The following is a 22,749-nucleotide window of genomic DNA, read 5'->3' on the forward strand; positions in this document are numbered from 1 at the left end:
AACAGCATGAGATGAGCAGGGAGGGCGAGGAAGCCAGGGCTGGCACTGGAGAGAGCCGTGACTTCCAAAAGAGCTGTCACTGTTTCAAAGGGACTAGCCAAATGGGGAGAGACGGTGCTGGGATTCACATCTCCTTGGGATCAGAAGTTAATCATAACTGTGTCTCTGGAGCAGGTCCTGCAAGCATGGCAGCAATTGTGGCTGGAGTGCACAGGAGCCCACATCCCTGCTGCCGTGCTTAGAGTAGCACTGCCTGGGACAGAAACATCCCTTTCACTTGGGAGTGAGGTGAGCCCAGCCCAAGACGGAGCACTGCCTCACTGCGGGACCAGGCTGGGCCTAGGTCTGCAGCCAGGGATGGGTGATAGGATCAATACACACATGGACAGCCCCCACCTGTCCATCTGTCCCGTGGGGCATAGGAGGAATAAGAAGTGTCAGTCAGTGGAGACAAAAGAAGCAGGAGGTGTGCACACACTTGGGTGAGAGACCTGGCTTGCGCCTGGCTTTCCAGGACTCAGATCTGCTCACAGGTAGTTTTCCTGGAAGGAGTCAGTTTTTCTGAAGCCCGTTTTAGGTCAGTGATGGTGAGGCTACAACACTTGCATCGTCCAAGTAACTTATATTTTGGTGGCAGAGTGGGCCAGGCAGACAGCCTCAGGGGTCTGCCAGCCATCCTGGCCCTGGAGCGTGGCACCTGGCCCAGGCTGCCTGGCTCACACTGCTGATGCAGAAATCCTCTCCTTGGTCTGAGGTGGTTTTTTTCAGGTCTTTCACATACTTTTCACACACAAATGCATTTTACTACTTCCTTGACATCCGTTGCTTTGCATTGCAATATCCTAAGTCAGGTTTCTGCTACTGGCGATATCTGATCAAATAACTGAGAAGTTTCCAGCTCTGCTTAATTATGTGTATGGCATTGTTTTGATGACTTTGCTCTGATTATTGCTCACGGTGAAGGCAGTTGTGGTTCTCTTTTGTCTTGGAAAAGCAGAACGCAGCCTATCCTGGCCTCCTCACTTGTGCTGTTTTAGCACTGCCATACATATGTAGTCTAACAGTGGAATTAGGAGTGTCACAGTCTCCTCCAGCAGAAGAAATGCAAGGGTCTCTACAGGGACTGCTGATGTCCAGGGGTAAAGACCCTAGGATTGAATCCCTTTGCCTCCCAATGAGTTGAGGTGTTTTGGAGTCTGTCTACACAGAGGGAAGGAGACTGCATGAAACAGGTGGGACCTGAGTCACACCATTTGCTGGTGTGACTGCTGCAACCTTCTGGCTGAATGAGCACAAGGAGTTGGAGTGAATAAGTAATAGTAACGACTTACATCCCACAGAATAAGGATGTAGCTCCAGCTTACTGGAAGGCTGCTTCTTTCAGAGTAGAAAAAGGTGGTCAAGACCTTGGAATTTACCTCTGCATCTGGGGGTACTCCCATGTTCCAGGCAGCTGCAGCAGGACCCCCATCCCAGGTGGCTGGCACCCAAATGCAATTCTCGTGCAAGCCCTTTGAGCCCCTGACCCAGCTCTTGGGGGCTGACTTGGCCAACAACCTTGGGAGCTGTACAGCCCTCCCAGGGAGAGGGAGAGCTGCAGTATGGCCACGTCCTGGAGAAGGAGCCATGTCCCAGCAGACTGGAAGGAAGTCCTTTAAAGATCCATACCCAAATCCCTTCTATTCTATTCTATTCTATTCTATTCTATTCTATTCTATTCTATTCTATTCTATTCTATTCACCAGAGGCTGGAGACAAGCTGAACACCAGCATTTCAGACCTGAAATGAGATGGCAAGCTGGAAGTGCACACAAACTGAAACCAGGGCAATGCCTGGGCTGCGTTCAGCCTCAGGAAACCTTGACAGCTGAGTAGCATATTGGTCTCTGTTGGGACTCACACATGTGGCATGAGGGGGATCTTTGTAAGGCTATAAAATAGGCAGAAAAACAAAGAGAAATAGTCCCGTAGCTAAGAATTGTACACTATTGAAACCCGGTGGATTGTATGAGGGATTAAATTGCTCAGGTCCATATCTCCCAGCTGATCAAAAATCAAGTCTAGTGTGTAAGGCAGCAGGAGGACTCCTTAAAACTCCATGATCCTCTCTTCCACAGCAGCCGCCTGCTGATGGGGCTCGTTAAACAGTTTATCTCCCAAGCTGCAATCTGCCCGGGCTTGTGATTCAGAGGAAAAAGCCATCCTCTGAGCTGTGCGCATGCAGCAATGGGACACACACCTTCCGGCCGGTTTCCAGCACAGTCCATTAAACTAATGCTCTGGGTATGTGTTTCGCCACACCGCTTCACTGCGGCGGCTGCATGAGACAGACATGCTTCCTGGCGGTGGGAAAAGGCAGATCCAAGTGTCTCCTGTGAGGCTGCTGCCAGATGTCCCACGGCACAGGTGGGCTGATCCCCTTCGGGAGGGAGAGCTCTGTGGGTAAGGGCAGCAAAATCAGGGAGAAAACATATATATGTGATGAACACATATATAAGAAAGAAGGATGTATTTACTGAATTGCACACACAAAAACACTAATACAAATAGGAAAATGGCTGTACTGGGTCCCTCTCAGGAGTTTGTTTCTGACAGTGGCAGATTTATGCTTCCCTGGTATAACTTCTCTGGTTATGGCTGTCTGCAGCTCTGGGGCTCCCCGGACAGGAGTCACATCCCTGTGTTTGCTGGCCCTTATCTAATCAGTGCAAGTTCATGTCCTGGATGCCACCGTGCTCTGTAATCCACAGTTTGATAATGCGCTGTATGAAAAAACATTATCTTTGTTTGCACTTCAGAGTCACTGCCAGCTAATTTCATTCCATGTCCCTGGCTTGTGGGACAAGTGGAAGAGCTGGGACATGGTTCCTTCCCACCCACCTGCCCGTGCAGGATTTGGCAGACGTCTGCCTTACCCCTCTCAGTCTCTTCCCTAGGCTGAAGGATTTTTGTCTATTTAATTTTCCCTCACAGAAAAGCCATTTTGCACTTTTAGTCATCCTTGTTGGCTTCAGTGCATCTTCTGGGCTTATGTGTTGGAAAGCTGCGCAGACAGACAGACAAGCACTGCAGGATAGGCCCCGCCATGAGGATGCATGGAAATGAGCTCCCAAATACAGGTGGACACTTCTCCAAGTAACCCCCCTCGCTTGGGTGTCTGGCGCAGGTGCCGTGAGATGTCCCAGGGCATTGGGAGGTGCAGGCTGAGCTTCCCAGGTTGGTAACGCTGCCCCGCTGGGGGCTCAGCACCGAAAACAGGCTTTGCTTAGCCAGAACTAACAGCATGCGTTAAAGGCTGGTGCCAATGGGTGCTTCCCCGTGGTGAGGTGATCGAGCAAGGCTCACAGAGTCCAGAGAGCCACGACGGGCCAAGTGTGCCCGAGTCAGCAAAACCCTGCCCGGTGGCATGTCCCCGTCCTGCGGAGGGTTGTGGCAGTGCCTTATCGCCCGGAGCAGAGAAGAAGGCGATAGGGAAAGCTGAGGGAAGCGTCCTTGGGGAGATAAAGGAAGCACCGCTGCAGCAGGGCCAGAAAAGCTGCTGCTGGAGGAGGGGAGGCATTCCTGGCGCCTGGCTGCCACTGAAGCGCGGGAAAGGAGACTGGACTTGGGTGCCAGCGATTTGGCAGAGTCGCGTGGCCTGGGGTGAGCTGGGGCAGGCAGACGGCTGCCATCACACTCATCACTGGCTGGGACCACCCTGAGCTGGCCAGGACCCCGCTGGGGCTGCAGCCTTTTCCAGGCCTCTGGGGACAGGAAAAACAGGCAGAAAAAGGGAGGCTCGTTTTGCTGGGAAGGGGGTTTTTTTGCCTGGCACTTTTTGGGACGGTGCTGGCCTAGTGTGGTACAACTGGGAATGAACCAACGGATAGTTTTTGCTATGCACAACCATCCCCTGAGCCTTGCCAGTCCAGACCACCATGCCCACAGGTGTGACAGGCGCAGGCCTGTGCTCAGTCATGGCAGTGGGACCTTTGATCACAAGGGTCACAGAGGACACCCCCCACCCCCCCACCCCCCTGCTCCTGCGGCCAGTGTCCCCCAAGCCCCGGCCATCACCCCCTGTGCCACCTGCAGCTGCTCCCGGGATCTCCTCCCCCTCTGTCCTGCAGCAGATGGGGTGCACTCCGGCTCCCCTTGCCCCTGCCCGCACTGCAGATGCACACCCCACAAAATCAAGATTAATTGCGTTATTTTAACCAAAGCCCTGGCTCCTTCAGCCTTCGTGGCACGCAGTGACACTGAGGCCGGCTGACAGAACTGTGGAGGCTCAGGCAGGCCGGGAGTGCAGGGCCCCGGGGGGTGCAGGGCCGGGGGTGCAGCCCCAGAGATTTTAGCCGGGTCGATGCCAGGGGGCTGGGGGGGGGGCTGGGGGGGGGGGGTGTCTGTCTGTGCGGCTGTCCCGCGGGTTGGCACGTTGCCGCCGCTCCTCTGCGGCTGACAGCCGCGCTCGCACACTCTCCCCGGTCCCTGCCGCCGGGAGGGGCGGGGCTCGGAGCGCGCCTGCGCAATGCAGCCGCCTCGGCGCTGCGGCAGTTGTGCGGGGTAGTTCTTCCGAGCGCGGCAGGAGGTGAGAGCGGCCCGGGCGCGCGGGGGCAGTGCGCGCGTGCGGGTGCGCGTGCGCGTGCGCGCGTAGGGCGCGTGGCGGGTACCGTTTGCCAGGACCGTTGGGGGGTTGGGGGGGAGCGTCCACTCCCCGCTCCCCTCAGGGGCGCACCCCGGGGAGGGGGGTCTGTCCGCCGTCGCGGCCGGGGCTGAGGAGGGGAGGGGCAGCGAGTGGAGCTCGGGTACCCGCCGGCGGCACTTCCCTTTCTGCCGGTGAGGGGATTCCCTCGGAGGCAGCGCCCGCCGGCTCCGCCGCTTCCCCGGGGCTCGGCTGGCCCCTTCCCCTGCCCGGCCGCTGTGCCCCGGGAGCCCTATCCTGTCCCAAGCAGGGCGGCCCCCGGTTACCTCAGCCCATCCTGGACGGGCCCCCTCTCCCGTCCCCGGCGGGGTGAACCCCCGATCCCTTCCCCTCCCCTCCGCGCCCCCAGGCAGGACCTCGAGCTGCCCCCCCGCCCAGCTGCAGGCTGTCCCCAGGCAGGACCTCGAGCTGCTCCTCTCCCTGGGGCAGGGTGGCCGTTTGCCTGCCGGCCCGGCGCCGGGAGCGCTCTCCCCCCTCTGCCGCCTGAGGTGCAGCCTGAGGAGAAGGAGCCTTCGGGAAGGTGTTTCTGAGGTTTGAGGACAGCACCCGGGCTGTTCGTTTCCGCCTTCCGCCCCACGTGGACCGGAGGGGTCCCGGAGGCACCTTCCAGATTACAGTTTCTCCCCGGCGTAGCCGCCGGCCCGGCTGGGGAGGCGGGTGGAGGCGATCCTCTTCGGTAAAGGAAAGCCTGATCCCGGCTCCGGGTAGAACACTTCCCGGACAGCCTTGCATCGGAGCGAGAGGTCATTCTCACTGCTGCCTTTCGTGTGAGTTGCTCTTGGCAATTGGGCTGTATCAAGCTTGAGCTGATAACCTAAACCCAGGAGCGAGGCACCACATAAATAAATAAAAAAACCACCGCAAAACGGCTTTGCTCACATTTTGCTTATGCTTTTTTTTTTTAAATCCGTCCTTTTGTGCCAAAAATAATGTTGCAAAATGCATGGTGGAAACAAACCTACACTGGTTTCTGATAGACTAGATGACTTAATAGGGCAGTACTGTTTCTTGTAGCACAGGCAGTTTAAAAAATTTCTGGAACCACTGAGATCATGAAGCCCTCAAGTTTCCCTTGCTAGTGTTCCTAAAGGCTGCCAAGCTGGATACTAAGGATCCTCTCTGACGTGATCTTGGGAACATTCCTCCCAAGACATAATTGTTTATGTTTTAAAAGATTTTTTTTTTTTTAGCTCTGGAAGATTTACCATTTGAACCTCAAAGACTGCAGAACGCTTTCTAAGTAGTCACTTAGAAACATCTCCCTCTTACCTATCCAAATGGTCCTCTGTGTCAGCTGAGAGTAACATCTTGTCATATTGTATTGATCTGTACACTTGCTTGTCACTAGCGAATAAATCGAAAATACGAAGATTTACACGCCCTTTCAGGTGCTGCATGGTTTAATTGAAAACCAGAAACAAAACTCAGAACTACATTTTGATCTTCGGTTCATGTGCTGAATTTGTAGTTCTGGCAGCAAGGAAAAACCCCAGTGTTTTACTTGTGAACCGATCAGCTTAGCTCTGGGAGTCTGTCACGGCCCTTGTCAGCCCGTGTCAACCTAAACATATTTCAGAGTAGAACTGCTATTTAAAATAATCTATTGCCATTAGTCCGGAATCCAAAAGACCATTCAGGAACTTGCTGGTTTGATTAACAGTAGTTGGAGTTTGTTCAAGCATAGACGTACTTTCATTATATAGTACAATACAACCTTTACTCTGTGTAGTGTCATTCAGACAAATTGTATGGCAAAATGCACCGCTGAATTGCATTTAAAATGCTCCATTGAATTAAGTACAATTGCAGAGTTAAATGGGGAGAAAAATTGTAAGAATGGGAGAAATGTTTTCAGCTGAGGTTTGAAATTAGCAGCCTTTAGTATATTTGCATTGGTAGCATTAGTGTTATACACTGTTTCTAGGATATACGCTAGCAAAAATCAGATGCAAGCTGAAATTCTCCCAGGCAAATTTCCAGTTTGTAGGCAATTTTTAATAATAACAATGATAATGAAGGTAATAATAATAACATCCCCCCTTTGAATTGTTACTCCTTGTCATGTTTGATTCCTGATACAGCTTGAATTGAAAGTTAACAGACCCTTCCTAAAATCACTAGAAATATTTCTCCTAGACTTCTTTTTTAACTTCCAGGGGAATGTTTGTTTTTGAAAAAACAGAAACCTTAGTGTGGTGTTTACTGGTAAACACTGCGGTATTGTACTCTTTGGGGAAACACTGAAAGGAGTGTTTTATTTCCTTTAAAAATGTTCAAGTATATTATTTTTGCATCTAAAGTAAAAGGGAAGCAAGCTATTAAAATATGATGTTTAACTGATGCTTATTGAAAAAGCAGATAGGTTTATTTGCTCACATCATACCTGATATTTGCAGTTCAGCTTAATAAAATAATGCTTCAGTTAAAAACTGATAGATGGGTGGTTATCTTGCAGCACGAGCTGTTATCTGGGGATGGCCCCAGGCAGAGCAGGTTTGCAGTGCTCCAGGACAAACTGAGATGATCTGCAACCTTTGAATCCTACAGAAATTGTAGATACTGACTCACAAGGAGGTGCAGGAAGAAGGGCTGACTGCAGGTCTGCTCTGAAAATCTTGGGCAAGGAGCGAGGTCACGCAGTCACGCTCAGTGAACCCATTCTTTTGTAGAAGTTTGAAATTAGGGAGTGCTGTAGGATCTGGGTGGTTCAGTACCATGCAACCTGCTGTTGCTCAGCCACTGGTGAAAATCCTGCAGAGGTCTGTAATGGCCCAAAGTAACGCTAATGCGTGGAAGCTTCTTAGCCTGGGTCTGGGGAAGGTGGATTAATGGTCTCCAGCCAGGCTGCAGTGGAAAGTTGTCATAGGAACTGGCTTGCTGTTTGGCAGGGCTGTGCCTTGTCTTCACTCCTTTAAAAGAACACCTCAGTAACTAATCGCCTCTGGATAGGAAATACTTGTATGCCATCCACTGTAAACCCATGGAGAGAGCAAGGCCCTTCAGCTCTACCTCAAGGGAAACTGAGGACAGCGCTATATGTCAGCGGAGGACAGCCTGAGTGATGTACCTTGGGAAGAGTTCGCAGTGCCTGCCTTATGCTGTGTCCTTGCCTCGGGGTGGCTCATGAACGCGGGGTGTCCTGATATAAAACAGCTGTGGCTTTTTTAGCAGTGAGAATAATAGGACAGAAAACTGAACAGAATGTGCCGGGGACTGGAAGCCTTGTCTCACTCTTCGGGATGTGTTTGGGATGAGATATGTTACCAAGTCAGCGCATGGGAATTCTTCACTTATTGTCTGTACTGCATCTACTTTTAAAATTTTATTTATAGTGTCAGCAGCACAAATACCATTTGAAATGGCCACAATCTGAGTCTTCAAAAGTTGGCTATTCTGTGCTGAAGCATGTCTTACTCTTTGAGCATCTCCAAAGTGCACATTCATATAAATATTTCCTATTGTAAAATGTCTGTTTTGTGCTACTAAAGAAATTATTATTATGTGTCATGATTATGATGCTCATAGCAATGAGCTGTGTTTTGCTTTTTAATCATAATGACTCCTTAACTGGAATGGTTCCTAAAACCTTGGACTGTGTACTCTACATAGAGAGGATGTATAACATGAGTTTGCTGAGAGAATCCAGCATGTACAATAAATAGAACTTAATGTACAGTAAATAGACCTTAAGCAACATCTGGAAGAAATTGCCTAGGTATTTAAGCTAGCCACTCTAAGCAATTGATAATCCAAACCCGCCTACATAAGGGTAGTCATTAAGTCTCATGCATGTGTTTGCAAGGCTAGAAAGGTGGTTGGGAGACCTGCCTGTATGAAGCCATATTAGGAGAAATGCATTTTTTTATATGACAGCATGAGATCAAGAAGAGAGCCTGAATAATTCAGCCTAAAAAACCCCACAGCAGGCTGTGTCGAATCTTACTACTACCTGAATGTGTAACAGTGTGTTTACCTTACTATAAGGTAAAAAGCAGGTTTGCTTTTACTTGCAGGACAGTCAGGTCCCCAGACGTAGGAGCAGCAAATGGCTGTGTGCCAGCCTTCTCGGTCCTATCCCTTTGTTAAGTCTGGGACAGAATCGTCGAGGCTAAACTTGTTGCTTGCTGGTGACCTTAGCTTATCATCCTCTGGGCATGAATACCTGCTGTGGGATTTACCAGCACAGCCAGCCCTTTTTTGGTAGTTTCATTAGAGAAAAAGTTCTGACTCAGCTGAGGAGGTTGGAAACTCCACTGTGATTATCTGCATGCTATCTTCTCTTAACATGTAAGCAAGAAAACAAGTGGGTTCTTACCCTGTGCATCATACCGGCTAAAACTACTTTAAATTTTGCAAAGGTGCAAGCCTGTTAAATGTGGAGAGCAGGAGTCACAGTAATGAGATACCTATAGAAATGATGCTGGTACGTGAGCACCTGTTAGTTTCTCTTTTGAATTAAAGGATGTGTGGGCCCAGCTTCTGTAGGTGAATGAAAGAAGAAGGGGAGGCCCAAGGAGATGTGATTCTTTTGAGATTTGAAGGTTGTTCCAAAGTGAAATAAGTTAGCAGAAACAGGCGTGTGGGAACAATGTACTCTAGTACTGCTTGTGTTGTACCCATCCTGTAAATAAGATGACAGTTTTGGTCTCCAAAAGTACCATTCTGGCTTTTTTCACCACAAGTCATTTATATAAAAACAAAGGTTCCTTGAAGTCATTATGCGGTGAAAACTTAGCTTAATTTAGTTATAGAGTAATCACAACTCCCAGCTGCCTTCCAGATATTTTCAAACAAACACTTATTATTTTGCATATATGCTTACTACAAGATTATCATTTAACCTTGCTTGGCACAATTGGTTCAGAGGAAAGGGTAAAACAGAGATTTCCTGTGTGGGTTTCTGTGGGAGGCTCTGAAGTAGAGTGGTTTTCCACTGTTTACTTAAGAGCAGGCCTTTGGATTAGCTGGGTTTGACCCAGGCCTTGTAGTTCTCCCTGTTAACATTGGCATAATACATAAAACACTTCAGTAAGATATGTTCTTGCTAGATTTTCAGGAAGCAAATTCTTGCTGAACCCTCCAGGAAAGTACACTTCCCCAAAATACTTTCCAGCTGGGGTGGTCCAGCTTTGGCAGTTGTGGTGGCCGGATCTGGATTGTGGGACCTTCTGGGTGGGTTGTCCCTTTCCCCTGGCAGCAGCTGCTGCCTGCAATGCTGCGGTAGGAACAGCTGCATCCCAGCTGTGTACGCGGGGTTCAGGAGGAAGCGTTTAGCTGTTCAGGCAGTGTTTGCTGCTGAAATCAGTATTCCTTATCTCCTTTGGAGAATGGTAGCTGTGGGTGGGAATCAACTCATACTTTCCTACTTGGACCGTTCTCCTCTGCATTTGCATCAAATGTAGTACATCTGGCCATGGCATACAACAAGAGAAACTTTCTAATCGGTTTCTAAAATAACCTAGGAAGGAAAGTAAATTCAAAAGAAAGGAGACCGGTGGTTTAGCATAAAGCATGCTAAAATCTCTAGACCAGCTGAATTCGGCTGGTGTTTGGGTTGATTCAGTTGGTGATGAGTTGCACATAGGTGTGCATGGCAAATGATTAGGAACATGGGTTCAGAGAAGAGCATGTGAATGTTCTGCCCTCAGAAACCCAAAGAGGTGCTGAGTGAGATTTATGCCAGTGCTTTGTAATCATAACACAGCAATTATCAATAATAACATCTAAGAGTAAGTGCTAGTAAACGGCAGGCTGCTTAGGTAATTTTGGAAGTCAATAAATAGAACCAGTTGCAATTAAAAATAAATAATCTTTTTAGCTGATGATTTCCTTTGCTGTCTCCATCTGAGATACCTTTTTCCCCCCCAAAGGAAGAGCTGAACATTGTTCGTATTTCAAATGCTTCTTTCTGATCTTTTCAGTTAATCTTTTTGGATATTACAAAGCAATTCCATTTCAAGACTAACAAAGACATATGTGTCCTTTGAAGTCACAGGAAAGGGCTGCAAAATTTTGTCTGGAGTGTCCTGGTTAAATCATGTCATTTCTGACATCCTATGCAGTATTCACTGAGACCTTTTAAGAACAGATACCCATAATAGCTGCATTGTTGTTTCTTTTTCATTACTTGTTCAGTTCCACTTTTATAATGTTATTCTCTGTGTATGCTTTTAGGTCAGGAGGAGTTGATTCCCTAGAGAAAAAACTGATCAGTTGGACATGAATTGCAGGTGCTCTGAGCACCAGTTAGCTTGAGGCTGACCCTGGAAACTCCTCTTCCAGTTCATTTCCTGTAGCTTTCCCACCATTGAATACAAGTGGCTGAGTGAAGCTGGAAAGAGGAATTTAACATAGAAGCAAGCCAGACTGGTAAATCATCTGTTAGTTCTGCTGTCTGGAAACTGAGGCAGGAGTCAGATTTCATTTTCCGCTTCACGTTGCAAGCACCAGTCAGTTGGTGCACCAGTGATGAAGGGCAGGTCAGCAAGGCAGTGCCTGTTTTGAGTCTTTCGGTGTTTGGGGATGCTGTGTTTCCACATTTGTTTTTTTTTGCTGTTGTTAAAGGAAAATAAAACGTTGCCTGAAGGGAAGTACAAACACGTGAACAGCATCTCTCTGAAGGTAGAAGTGGTCAGCAGACCTTTTCCACCTGTCATCAAAAGCAGGGCTGCAGCTGATGGATGGATAGAGCTCTGCTAGGGAAAAGTGCTAAAAATGACCATTTGCTACCTAAAGCTGTGAGTGGGTCAAGTAGACACAAACCCCCTCTTCTCTATTCTTTAAAATGCTTGTTCTACCCAAAAGTGTTGCTGCTAAGCAGTGACTAGCATACTGGATGATCTTTCGCTAAGTCCTTTTTAGTTAATGGTACAAATTTAACCTCTAGAAGGCATTAGTTTGCCTGTACCATTAACCACTCGCTGACTGCAGACTTCCTGAGCAGAATGTGTCTCACACATGTTCTGGCATTTATTGGTGTCCTCCTTACAGTGGTGTTGAAATGGGATGATTTTATAGAAAGTGAGAATGTTAAAAGATGTCAGTGCTGCCATCATCAGCAAATGTGTGTGATATTTTATGAGCAAGTTTTATACAAGTTGGAAAGAGCTTTACTTGCTGTGATCTGAGGTGAAATATCCATCTGTAGCCTTCAATAGTTTGGGGACTTTTGTCACTTCTAAGCCAGGGAAATTACACTGTGGCCTTTCTAAGTGTTTGTTAAAAACATGTTTGTAATCTAACCTTTCCTATTATTTTTTTTTTCACATGATAATAGATAAGGTAGGTTCTCAACCTCTTGTTTTACAGGTACTGTAACTTCTCTTGCAATATTGCACTGGCAGTTTTATGAGCCAAGGCTAAAAAACTCTGCTTGCTAAACTTGAGCAATCAGGAGGGAACGGATGATGAAAAACTAACAATGTTTTACTCATCTACCACTTGTTTTTCTTCACAGACACGTAGTGAGTAGATATTCACAAAGACAGTAAAAAAAAGCACTTTCAGTCCTCATAAATCAATGTGTGCTGGTGGGGTCAAGAACAAATATTGGAAAGGTTGGGACATGTAGAGAACTGTCTTCCTGTGTTGTGACGCTCAGAGCCAGACTGGGATTTTTTTCAATTGCTGTTTTGAAAGCAATTAGAAGGAGGCATTTCTGTGCCTGCGCAGGATGCTTTGTGCTGGCTGGGCGCGTGGTCAGCTTTTTTTTTAGCGGCTACAGTAGGTCAAGTAACATGCTGAAAAAGAAGTCCTTCTTGGCGTATCAGGGCTGTGGTACTACTCTGCTTGGGACAAACGTTTTAAAAGGCATCTCGGAACCCAGAGGATTCAAGGTGTTCACTCATCTGCAGCAGGAGCACAAGGCCACACTATTGAATGAGTCTTCAAGTCTACATCAACAAGATACTTGAGGTTCCCTGAAGACAGATGACCCAGCCAGAGGGATGATTCAGCACTGGGAACTCTCGGCTCTGGTTTTGGGATATCAGGAACCTGCTGATGATGCCATCTTAGTTGTTTCTTAATGTTCTCTCACCGTTCAGGTTGACAGATTTCTTCAGGTTACAGCTGATAGAGTAGGTCACTTCATGTGTGTTCCCTTTGAGCACTATCTATGCTGAGACGAGTGCAGAGAGATCACTGTGTGTCGTCCTCAGCTCCTGCCTGGGAACAGTCTCCTGTGTCAGAAGGAGATTTAACACATTTAAAAACAGTGAGCTGAAGGGACCATGGAAAGATGACATTATTTTTCTCAAATGAACTTGGTGGTTTGTGTTTTGCTTGGACGGGGTAGTAAAAAAGTTTCCAAAGAAAAGAAGTTGATACAGTTGGAAAACAGTATAATGTAGGCCTTTGGTATCACTTGATAAAGCTGAGACAGGTTATCAAAGAGAAGCCAGACACTTAGCAAAAGCTCAGCGTTATCATAGATGTTCACTTATTTTACTGATGAATTAAGTTATGTAGGTTGCCTAAGAAATGCTATATGAATGAGCAGTCTTTTGGAAGAGCGTGAGAATACTACAGAGGAAGTATTCATAAAATTAATTTACTTGTAGAATTTCCTGCAGAGGTGCCTCGCTACTAGACATCTGTCAAGTTTAAATGAGATTTGGGGGCTGATAACACCTAGGTGGTGATACTATTGTGCCCCAAGGAGAGACTTTTAATTTCATTTGTAATTGGACGGACTGTAATTGTTATGTTTGCCTCTGATTAAAAAAACAGGTCAGAAAAGGAATGAATTGTGCTCTGTATGCAGAGGGGAACTTCACACCATAAGAGCACTCCAAAACACCTACAGACTTCACATTCCTTGTTTTTTTGTCTTTGTGCTTGCTCAGTTGGTAGGTCTGGGTAGCTTGCTTCTCATCGGCAAGGAGCTGCTGTGTAGAGCTGCTTGCTAAGAACAGAGTGCAGGAAAGGTTTTGGCTATGTGCCTTTCTGATCTCCATAATGAGTGATAAATACGTGTCCAACCTCTGGTCTGGGGAGAAAGAGGATTTCTGTGTGGCTCAGGCGAGGGGGATACCTGTGGTTACTGAACTAGGAGGAACGTAGAGAAGGAGGGAGTTGTACTTCTGGCCTTCATGAGCATTTCAGAAGAGTGTTAGAGCCAGCCCAAGAGTGAATTTGATGAGCTGAGCCTGAATGCAGGAGATTCTTGCCGTTCTCACCTGAAAGGCTAGATCAACCTCAGGGAAGGCTTCTTGGAAGAGAGATGGGTAACCATTATTGAGGACAAAAGTAGGAAGCCTGTGAAATCTGTAGTAGGCTAGTATGCGTCTGAAACTCTGTATGTGAGGATAACTGAGAATCAAGATCCTTTTTACTAAATTATTTCTGTATTTGTCTTCACAGTGCCCTCTATAGCTGAGAAGTAACATTATTTGATCTTGTTTGTGTTATGTGGACAAACAGCAAGTTGAAGACTGGCCGAGTTTTGCGTATGAAGTCAGTGGCCTTGCTGGGTATTAAGGCTTTCTCTCCTGTGTCTGGCTTAGTTCCATAGTCCTCAGCTCATCCTTAGTCTTTAGGAAAGATGGGTTTATTTGTCAATGATCTGGCTGTTATTGGTGGGTAAGATCTCAAAAGGAAGAGAAACCAAGTTAGTGCATGAGCATTTGGTAATCATTTTCCTTAAAGAAGGTGGGATAAGAAGGGAGTGGTGCTGGAGGAGAAAACTCTTAGCAGGGGAAAAAAAAAGTCCTCACTGTTTTTGACAGAGCAGCTTTCAGAATTACCAGATCATCTTCAGCTGTTGATCTCAGTGTTTATTTTCAGTAACTTTTTTTTATGAAGGAGGAGCCAATGTTCCCCAGTTCAAGTACACTAGCTTCTTTACACAGCAGCATGTCCCTTGGCGAGTGTTGTGTCCAGAGCCCTGGGACTCAGGCTGAGTAGCCAGCTGGCTATCCGCACCTGGGCTGAGCAGGGATCGCTTTCAGCCAAGGCTGGAGGGAGATGTGAACTCAGATTTCCAGCCTGTGGGGATGGTTCAGATGCTGATTCTGCTGTCACATCTGTTTATCTAGCCCATAAACATGTAGAGAGGGCCCATCCAGCATGGAAGAGGGTTCAAGTGTTTCTAAAAAAATCATCTTTATTCTTTCTTTTACTTTCAAAGATTAGAAAAAAGCCAGAATAAGCTTTCAGTATCTTTGCTTTTTCTATAAAATATTAATGAAGCAGGGACATGATCTTCAGAGACAAGAGGGTTTTTTACCAGTAAGCAGAGTAGGTGAGGAAAGCCAATAAAAATGTCCTCCCTCACCTTCAGTGTTTAGAAGATAAAGAGGACTTTTGGCTGTTTGTGTTATCCAAGCTGACCCAGTTGCGTGCTTTCAGAATGACTGTGCTACTGATCGCAGTTGTGCATCTCAAGTACTTTGTCGGTTGTTACCACACTTCTGGAAAGGCCCATTAAGTCTGTATTTGCTTCCTGAAACACAGTGGAATCTAATGAAAAGCGTCATTGTTTTGAAACACCGTGATCTGCTGCCAAAAGAGCTACTGTTGTATAATCCTTAATAGCAGGGTAGAGTGGCAGTTGTTCCTTGGTTTGAAATCGGTATGTGGAAGGATGGCTTTCCAGTTCTCTCTCTGGGGATGGCATGTCTCATCTTGTTCTCTCTGGGAACTGTAACTCTCACAGAAGTGTTCAGCTGTCCTGAGTTGGTAATAGATCCTCGCACAGGTTTGAACACCAAGAGTGTTACTTAGGGGTGACAAGCTAAGGGGATGGAAGAAACCAACAATTTCCTTTGAGAAGGGGGAGTCATGCTCTGGCTGCTGAGTACCGATATTTGTCTATTCTTGCCAACAAGTTTATTTGTGTTAAAGATGCTTCAGATTGTTCTGATGTAAAAGAACAGAGTCAGAATAGCAAAGTTGATCTTGATGTTCCTTTCTGATTTGCAGAATTATGTTGCTTCCATGCTGACATTTCTGCCTTTTGTGCTGTTTACATTAACCTGCAGCTTGGCTAGCACACTGTCACGCTTCATCTTTGTAGCAATGATATTAGTATTTGCAGATATCAGTCCAATATTGAGTTCCCATTTTGGTGCACATTTGCACCAAAGCCCATATTTCCTCCCAGTTTTCAGCTAAAGCAAATATATGGGAACTCTTCAATATTTTCTTTAGGGTGGACTGTATTACAGCAGAGGGATTGAATTCATCTCTAGTTTTTAGTCTTTCAAGACCCTGCACAACTAGAGCAATTGCTTATGGGAAAAACAGTGTGAGAAAAATATTTGAATTATCTTATGTGTTTCTTGTTGGAATTTAACAGCTGGAAGCAAAAAGCAATGAGAACATCTTCTTAGCCAGGTCCATGCTTGCTATTGGCAGGCACTCAGTTGGACAGCAGTTTGGGAACTTCCGCAGCAGAGGTTGCTGCAGGCTGCTGAAGACCTTCTCCCAAGGAGGCGAGTTTCCCAGGGCTGTTAGGGTGCACAGTTCATGCTGGTGTTGGCTCAGAAGAGCCTTTGTTTGTCAATTCACGTTCTCTCCAGGTGAAACCTCTCTCTGGAGGTTTTTTCCCCAATATTGCTTGTGCCTCAGCCTCTTATTCACTAATACATTGATTTGTAAGGTGAGAAAAAGTCACCTGAGGCATGATACTCAGTTTGACTAACTGCATAGCTCAGACTGTTTGACTTTTCTGCATTAATTTTTTGACTCTATGAAAAAAAGCTGATTTAAACGTCACACCCCCCCTTCATTTAGAGCCCTCTGTTGATGGAAAAATGACTTCAGGAATTTGTTGTTTCATAACTAACTGTCCTCTCTGTTAATATTTTTTGTGTGTGTGTATTTATTTAATTTCCAGTCATGGGCTCTTGTTCCATCATTGCTAGGCTGAACGCCCTCCACAGTCGTGCTGCTTTCCTGTGTGTAAACGCTTCTAGCCTGTTTTCAAATCTCCTGCAGAGCCGTTTTTTGTAAATTGCAATCTTTCACTCCAATCTTACTCTCTTTCACAGTTTTATTCTTTCCTCAATATAATCAGTATCATTCTTGAATGGGGACAGCTGGCTGAAGACTGTTTTCCAGGAGTGTTTGTAGCAGTGACAGATAGGCACATGGCGTCCTGCTTGGTAGTCTTGTACATCCAAGAATCATATTTGACCTGCAGTCACAGCATTTCTTTGAGAGCTCATGTTCGCTGATTCTTCTCTGTGGCATGGCTCTTGCTCTTCTGGATCAAGTCTCACATTCCTTAAATATGGTCCTCCTCCTTTTTTTCTAGCAGTGGGACCATATGAGGCATACTAGACTTAGAGAAGTGGCATTATCTTAGAACTAGCATTATCTCTAACAAACTGTTTGTGTAAGAAGCAGTATTTTGCAAACAACTAAAATGGTAATTCTGCAGGAAATATTGAGAAGCACGAGCTATATGGAAGCTAGAAAATATGCTAATTAGCTCACTGGAGAATTTGTGGTTCCTCTTTCAAGGCAGTAAACTCAGTTACAGATAAATGAGGAGAATGGATGGTCTCATGGTACTCAGAGAGGGTCAGATTTGAGGTTTTCTCCTCACAGAGTTGCACTGCAGATTTCATAGTTTTCCAAATTCCTTTCTAACCATCCATAAAATTGATGATAATTAAATAATGCTTAAAATATTTGAAATAACTAGTGCTCCCTGGAGTTCCTGAATGAATAGAACTCCTTGGATAGAAATGGATGGTCACCCGAAGACACTCCAAATTTATCTGTCTGTGGTTTTTAGTGCATCTAATGCACTTGGGTCCTGGGTTATTACTGGAGCTCTAGGCACTGTGCAGCCTCTCTGTGGGTATGATTGTCAGCAGAAATAGTCTAATAAAAAAAAATCCATGTAAAATAAGCAGGGTTTTGTTAAATATATTTTACCACATATTTGATATACAGCCATTCTTTAGCATCTGGCTTTATGACAGAGATAAAATTCACCCTGAAATGAAATCAAATCCTATAATAAGCCACATGAGGAGCATTCTCCCTTCTTATACCTTACTCATCCAGAAATAACCCATGAGTTACCATCATCTGTCAGGCAGATCATAGTCAAATAAATGTATGACTGGGAATGCTTTACCAATTTCACTAAATGCATGCTCTTGGAAAAAGCAGCCTTCATTGATGTCAGCACTGTGGTCGTGCCCAAGAGAAGCAGCTACCCCCTTCCTGTGGGAGAACTCAAACCCAGCGTCAAAGATTGCAAGGTTGGAGGTGGGAGGGTTAGTACAGTCGCTGGAGCAAGGAGAGAGTTATCAATCTAATATCATCCTGTGGGTCTTTGTGTTCTGCAAGTGAGATCCCCTGTAAGCTCAATACATGTGTCCTTAACAGGTTCTTAACAGCACATCTCTACTTCTTTAATACCCTGTAACGGACAAACAGAATTATCCTGCTTAAGGCCAACCTCAAGTATTAATTATCATGAGCTGAGAGTATACTTTGAAGTGGCTCTTGGAAGTAATTTAATGTTCTAATAAGAAGAGTGTATTTTGTCCTTCCTGCCATCATGAACTTGAAGCCCTGCTGTCAGGGAGGTGGCCACCCAGAAGTGGAAGTTCTTCAAATGAAGAACTTAACTTTAGGTACAAGGAGTTGGGGGGGAAAGGGTCAGTTTTCTGGTTTAGGTAATTTACAAGTTTTACTGCTTATATTTGGAAACTGTGGGCTTTCCAGTGTTCCAGCAATCTCAAGTCATGGTACTAGTTTTACAAAAGCATCACTAATTGAAAACACCTTTTGGAAACAATTTGCCATTGGCTATTAAGCAGAAGCATTGGCAGTAAAACACAGAGTGGTTTGAATTGTCATCCCAGGCTTGTGGGGGAGAGGGAAGGAACTATACGAACTAACAGAGCTGGTGTGTAAGGCCGCAATTCAGAATAAAATCAGAGTGTCATTCAGCATCCATCCCTGGGGCTTGGAGGAGTCAGAAGCCTCCTGCTTTGGGGCTTTTGTTGTGCGTAAGTACAGGTAGTTCTCAGTCTTCAACTGTGTGTAGGCGTGATCTAGATACCTAGTGTAACTGATACCTTGACCAAAACCGATTATATTTTTGTCTTCTAATTCTTCATTAACTGAATCCAGTGCTGTCATTTGCAGTGCATTTCCTAGGTTTGCCATCAGGTAAAGCTGACGTAGCCTAAAGTATTATTTTAGGATTCCTGGGGAGACTTTGTCAAACTGGCTGGTTAAACATGTTCATCTCTGTGTATTTTTTAACATTCTTGTTGGTAGCTCTCTGTGAGGATTTCTTTTGAGAAAATCTCTTTTTTTTTGTCCTTAGCTCTCCAAAAGTAGGACCTCCACCAAATTTTACAAGTTGGTTTATCACAAGACTTTTTTTCTTTTTTTCATTGTACTGGTAGGAACTCAAGGAGCGGTTTGTCCTGTTTTCCAGTGTGTTTTGATGGTAGTCCTGGATTCTGTGATCATACTGACTTCTGTACATCTGGGACCTGTAGTTCTGAGTTGTCAGGAACATTAAAATGTGGACTGGGGAGTCCCCCACCGATTTTCTCTGCATTGTTTTTCCCAAGCAGAGCGTGAGCACAGATTTCGGTATTTAGCTCACATGAATAGCTCTCCTGGGTTTCAGCAACACCACTTAACAGATTTTTTTTCTCATTAGTTGGCATTTTTAGTTCTAGAAATTCTATGTCACCCTTGCCTTCTAGCAGCCCCAAGATGTCTCATCTTTGTCTCTTGTCTGCGACATCCCTTCAGTGAGTTTGTGACACACAAAGTTTGGGTTTGTGGAGTGTTTGAGGGCTCTTCCCTGCTGGACAGTGCTAGTGGGGCATGGCAGGTGAGATCAAGCGCAGTGCCTGAGTGTTGAAGAGGAGACTGAAATAGTTGCATGGCAAACAAGTAAATAGGCTGGGAATATGGGTGCAACATGGGAGAGCCAGGGGTCAACTCAGGGTTTGACCCCTGCAGGGAGCAGGAGTCAGGCATGTTTAGAAATGTGTAGAGATTTGAGCTTGCTAAGGGTGTATCAGTGTAGGCATTATTCCTATTGTGCAGTTTCAAGCAGGGCACATATATCAAGGCATGCTTGTATTTATGAAGCTGGCAATGTTAAGCATGAAATTCTATTTAATATACTTTTTAGCTGACCTCTCAGTGTCTGCCAGTTGATGCTAAGTATTGAAATTTGAACTCGTGTTAAAGTATACTGTGCAAGGAAGATGCAATTTATCTCAGTGATTTATCCTGACAGCGGTAGGAAGTCAGACTGGTTTTTAGCACAGGGACTAAGGAATTAGGACTTCTGCATTTGATTCCCACTTGCTCTGTGTTATTACCTCCTCTGCCCTGCTATCCTTAGCTGACAAAATGGGGACAGCACCTTTTGCTGCTCTTAAATGTATTACGTGAACCAGAGTTTGTGAAGTGCTTTGAGATCACAGGTGTAAGAACTGCCCTTTGGGTGAGGCCAGAAGCTTGCCCAGCCCCTGATCACACAGTGGCAGTAGGAGGTGCTATTGAGGGGGATGACACAGTCCTGGCCACTTTCTGGTCCATCCCAGGATGTCAGATGCTCCAGAGGATCAGAGGATGTGATGCTAACCCGAGTGGATTTCATCTCCTCTGATGCTAGCTGTCCCACATGTCTAGCCTCAACTGGGTGCAAACTACTTCTTCCCTCAGTGGGGGGAGAAGAACACTCCTGGAAAGTGAGTCACTCACTTTTCTTAACCACTCTTACATGGACAATCCTCTCAGCTGTAGAAAAAACTGCTTTTCCCCTCCCCTGCCCTGTTTGTGAGGCTATGGCATGACCTGGACCAGGAATTTGATATGAGTCTTGAACAAGCCAACACCAATCCTGCTCCCTTTGCTTTTTCCCTCTCTCAGGATTTTAACATGGTTCACCTCTCCATTGCTGAGACCCCACAAAGCCCCTTGAGATGGAGCAGCGTTGCAGTGGGGAGCCAGGAAATGCTCTAGGCTGGCAAGGGCACCACAAGACTTGTCTGTACACCCACAGCCTCTGACTAGACACAAAGCTTTTAAGTAGCGTGTGATTTTTCTTTCTGTTCGCTTTCCACCATGCACGTATATGTGTGGGTCGTACTGACAAAGTATTAATGATTCTTGAAGCAGAACAGTGCATGGCATATCAGTGTGAGTACGCTACAACCTTGGGATTGGTTAGTGATGCTTTTGTTTTCTGCTGTATAAGCTCCTGGAGAGTATCCCGGAAAAAGTGGGATTGTCACTGCTGTTTCATCTCTACATTTTAGTGTGTGTGCCTCTGATTTGGCATTGCAGCATCAAAGTGTTAAAACAAACTCAGAAAAAAGTACAGGCAGTGCATTTAACCTGAACACATCAAGTATTATCAGGTGCAGAAATTTCTAACTATTTGTTGGCCAAAAAAGATAAGAAAAATAATAGTAAAGCTTGAAGGGGAATGCTTCTGGGCATGTTATTTTATATGTATGAGTACCTGAAAAAAGTGCACTATGGATAATACTTGAAATCAGCCAAAATCTGACGAGAGAAGCAAATGAACTTATTTCAAAATATGTGCTAAAAATCTCGTGTTCTTTTGGACCAAGGCATGTGTGCTGGATAGTAGCTCTGTATGAAAGCTTTGAAGCTGAGGTTTTAAATACTTTTTCAAAATGAACCCTGTACTATAAATGCTATCAGATGCTTAATTAAGACTGCACTAGCAAGGAGCATGTTTGCAATAAATTATGGGGAGGTGTTCTGACATGCTTTATCTATGTAAAGATTTCTATTTTTACGTGAAGCTATTTACAGGTTATTGATTTCAAAAATAGATTTGTAACTAAAGAAAGATGCGTCGTATTTCAGTTGGTTGGAGTTGAGAATCTTGCCTGGCTGGCTGCCTGCTCTCTTAAATGTTTATTCCAGTGGCTTACAAGTGTATGGAGTGATTCAGCCCTTCTTCTTTTTCTCTCTCTATTTGGAAGAAGGAATTTGTATTCAGGCATCAGGTCCCATGTCTCTTACCCACGCAGGTAGGCTGATTTTTACACCTTTCAAGCATCAGAACAATTCCATTGAAGTCCATGAGACTTTTTGTGTGAGTAAGACTTTTGGGTGGGGAACACCCATCAGGGTATCTTTTGTCAGTTGTTACTGTTTTGTTTCAGAGCAGCAAGCTGTTGTCACAGTGCCAGGTGAGCCTGCTAAGCTGTAAGAGTGCCTTTGAGTTCATGTAATAGAAAACTTCAGCATCAGATTTTTTTATTTTATTCTGTGTGAACATTAAAAGAAAGATTTCAATAAATCAATTAGGGCAAAGCCTGAAGGTAGATGTAATATCTTTTATTAGACCAACTGATAGAGTTTGAAAACTTAGACAAGTCTGTGTGCCTAAGAGCTGTCTATTTTTTCCAGCCATACCAGTTGGTCTAATAAAAGATATTGCCTCTGTCTACAAACTTTGTCCTGCCTATGAACTCTGTTCATCACAGCTGCAGCAAAATACTGCTGGATCATTAAAATAATTCAAGCCTTTCTTGCTTAATTATGGAAACTCAGATTTTTGTGGTTTCCTCAAGTCTCAGCTTTTTGAATCCCAGCACACGCAGTCTAGTTTCTCCTACTGTAGAGGAAGGTTTCATCACATAGGAGCTCAAACTGCTTCACCAATTCCTCATTTTAGAAAGGATGTTATTAAAGGTAGCCTGCTAAAATTCCTCTGCCATCTGGATTTTGTAGGATGCTGTTGGTGAACTATCAGGTGTCTGGCATGGATGGCTGTTGGGAGCAATCCTATCCTAGTACCTGTGTCAGCATCTCTGATGTGGTGTGATGGTGATGGGAAGCAGATGAAGTGGGAAGAAGAGGCTGACAGAATGGAAAGTCTCTGGCTTTGCCTGTGGGTGTAAATCTTTGAATCTTGCTATGTGTCTGGCTGGGTAAGCAGAAGAATGTAGCCCTTCTAAATGGCAGGAAGCTTGGATTTGGACTTCTTTCAGCTGGAAGACCTAGACCCAGAGCTGTCTAAGAGTCGTCAGACCAGCCATGCAACAGTTTTTTCAGAGCTATTTAACTTACCTTTTAGAGGCCTT

General features: G+C 45.4%; 2 protein-coding genes across 5 annotated transcripts in view; both read left to right on the plus strand.

Annotated features, from left to right (window-relative positions):
* The window catches only part of ATP5MK (ATP synthase membrane subunit k), a 236,409-nt gene that overhangs the window by 60,567 nt on the left and 153,093 nt on the right, over window positions 1-22,749 (plus strand). The window lies entirely within an intron of this gene.
* The window catches only part of NT5C2 (5'-nucleotidase, cytosolic II), a 62,226-nt gene continuing 43,927 nt past the window's right edge, over window positions 4,451-22,749 (plus strand). For 2 of the 3 annotated variants that reach the window (XM_075758016.1, XM_075758017.1), the window contains exon 1: window positions 4,532-4,567. The gene's annotated coding sequence lies outside the window, so the exon portion shown is untranslated. Of the gene's footprint in view, window positions 4,568-22,749 lie in introns of all 3 variants that reach the window. The other variant, XM_075758012.1, reaches the window with a different exon arrangement.

Source organism: Balearica regulorum, chromosome 7 (assembly GCF_011004875.1).
Source record: "Balearica regulorum gibbericeps isolate bBalReg1 chromosome 7, bBalReg1.pri, whole genome shotgun sequence".
Classification (NCBI taxonomy): domain Eukaryota; kingdom Metazoa; phylum Chordata; class Aves; order Gruiformes; family Gruidae; genus Balearica; species Balearica regulorum.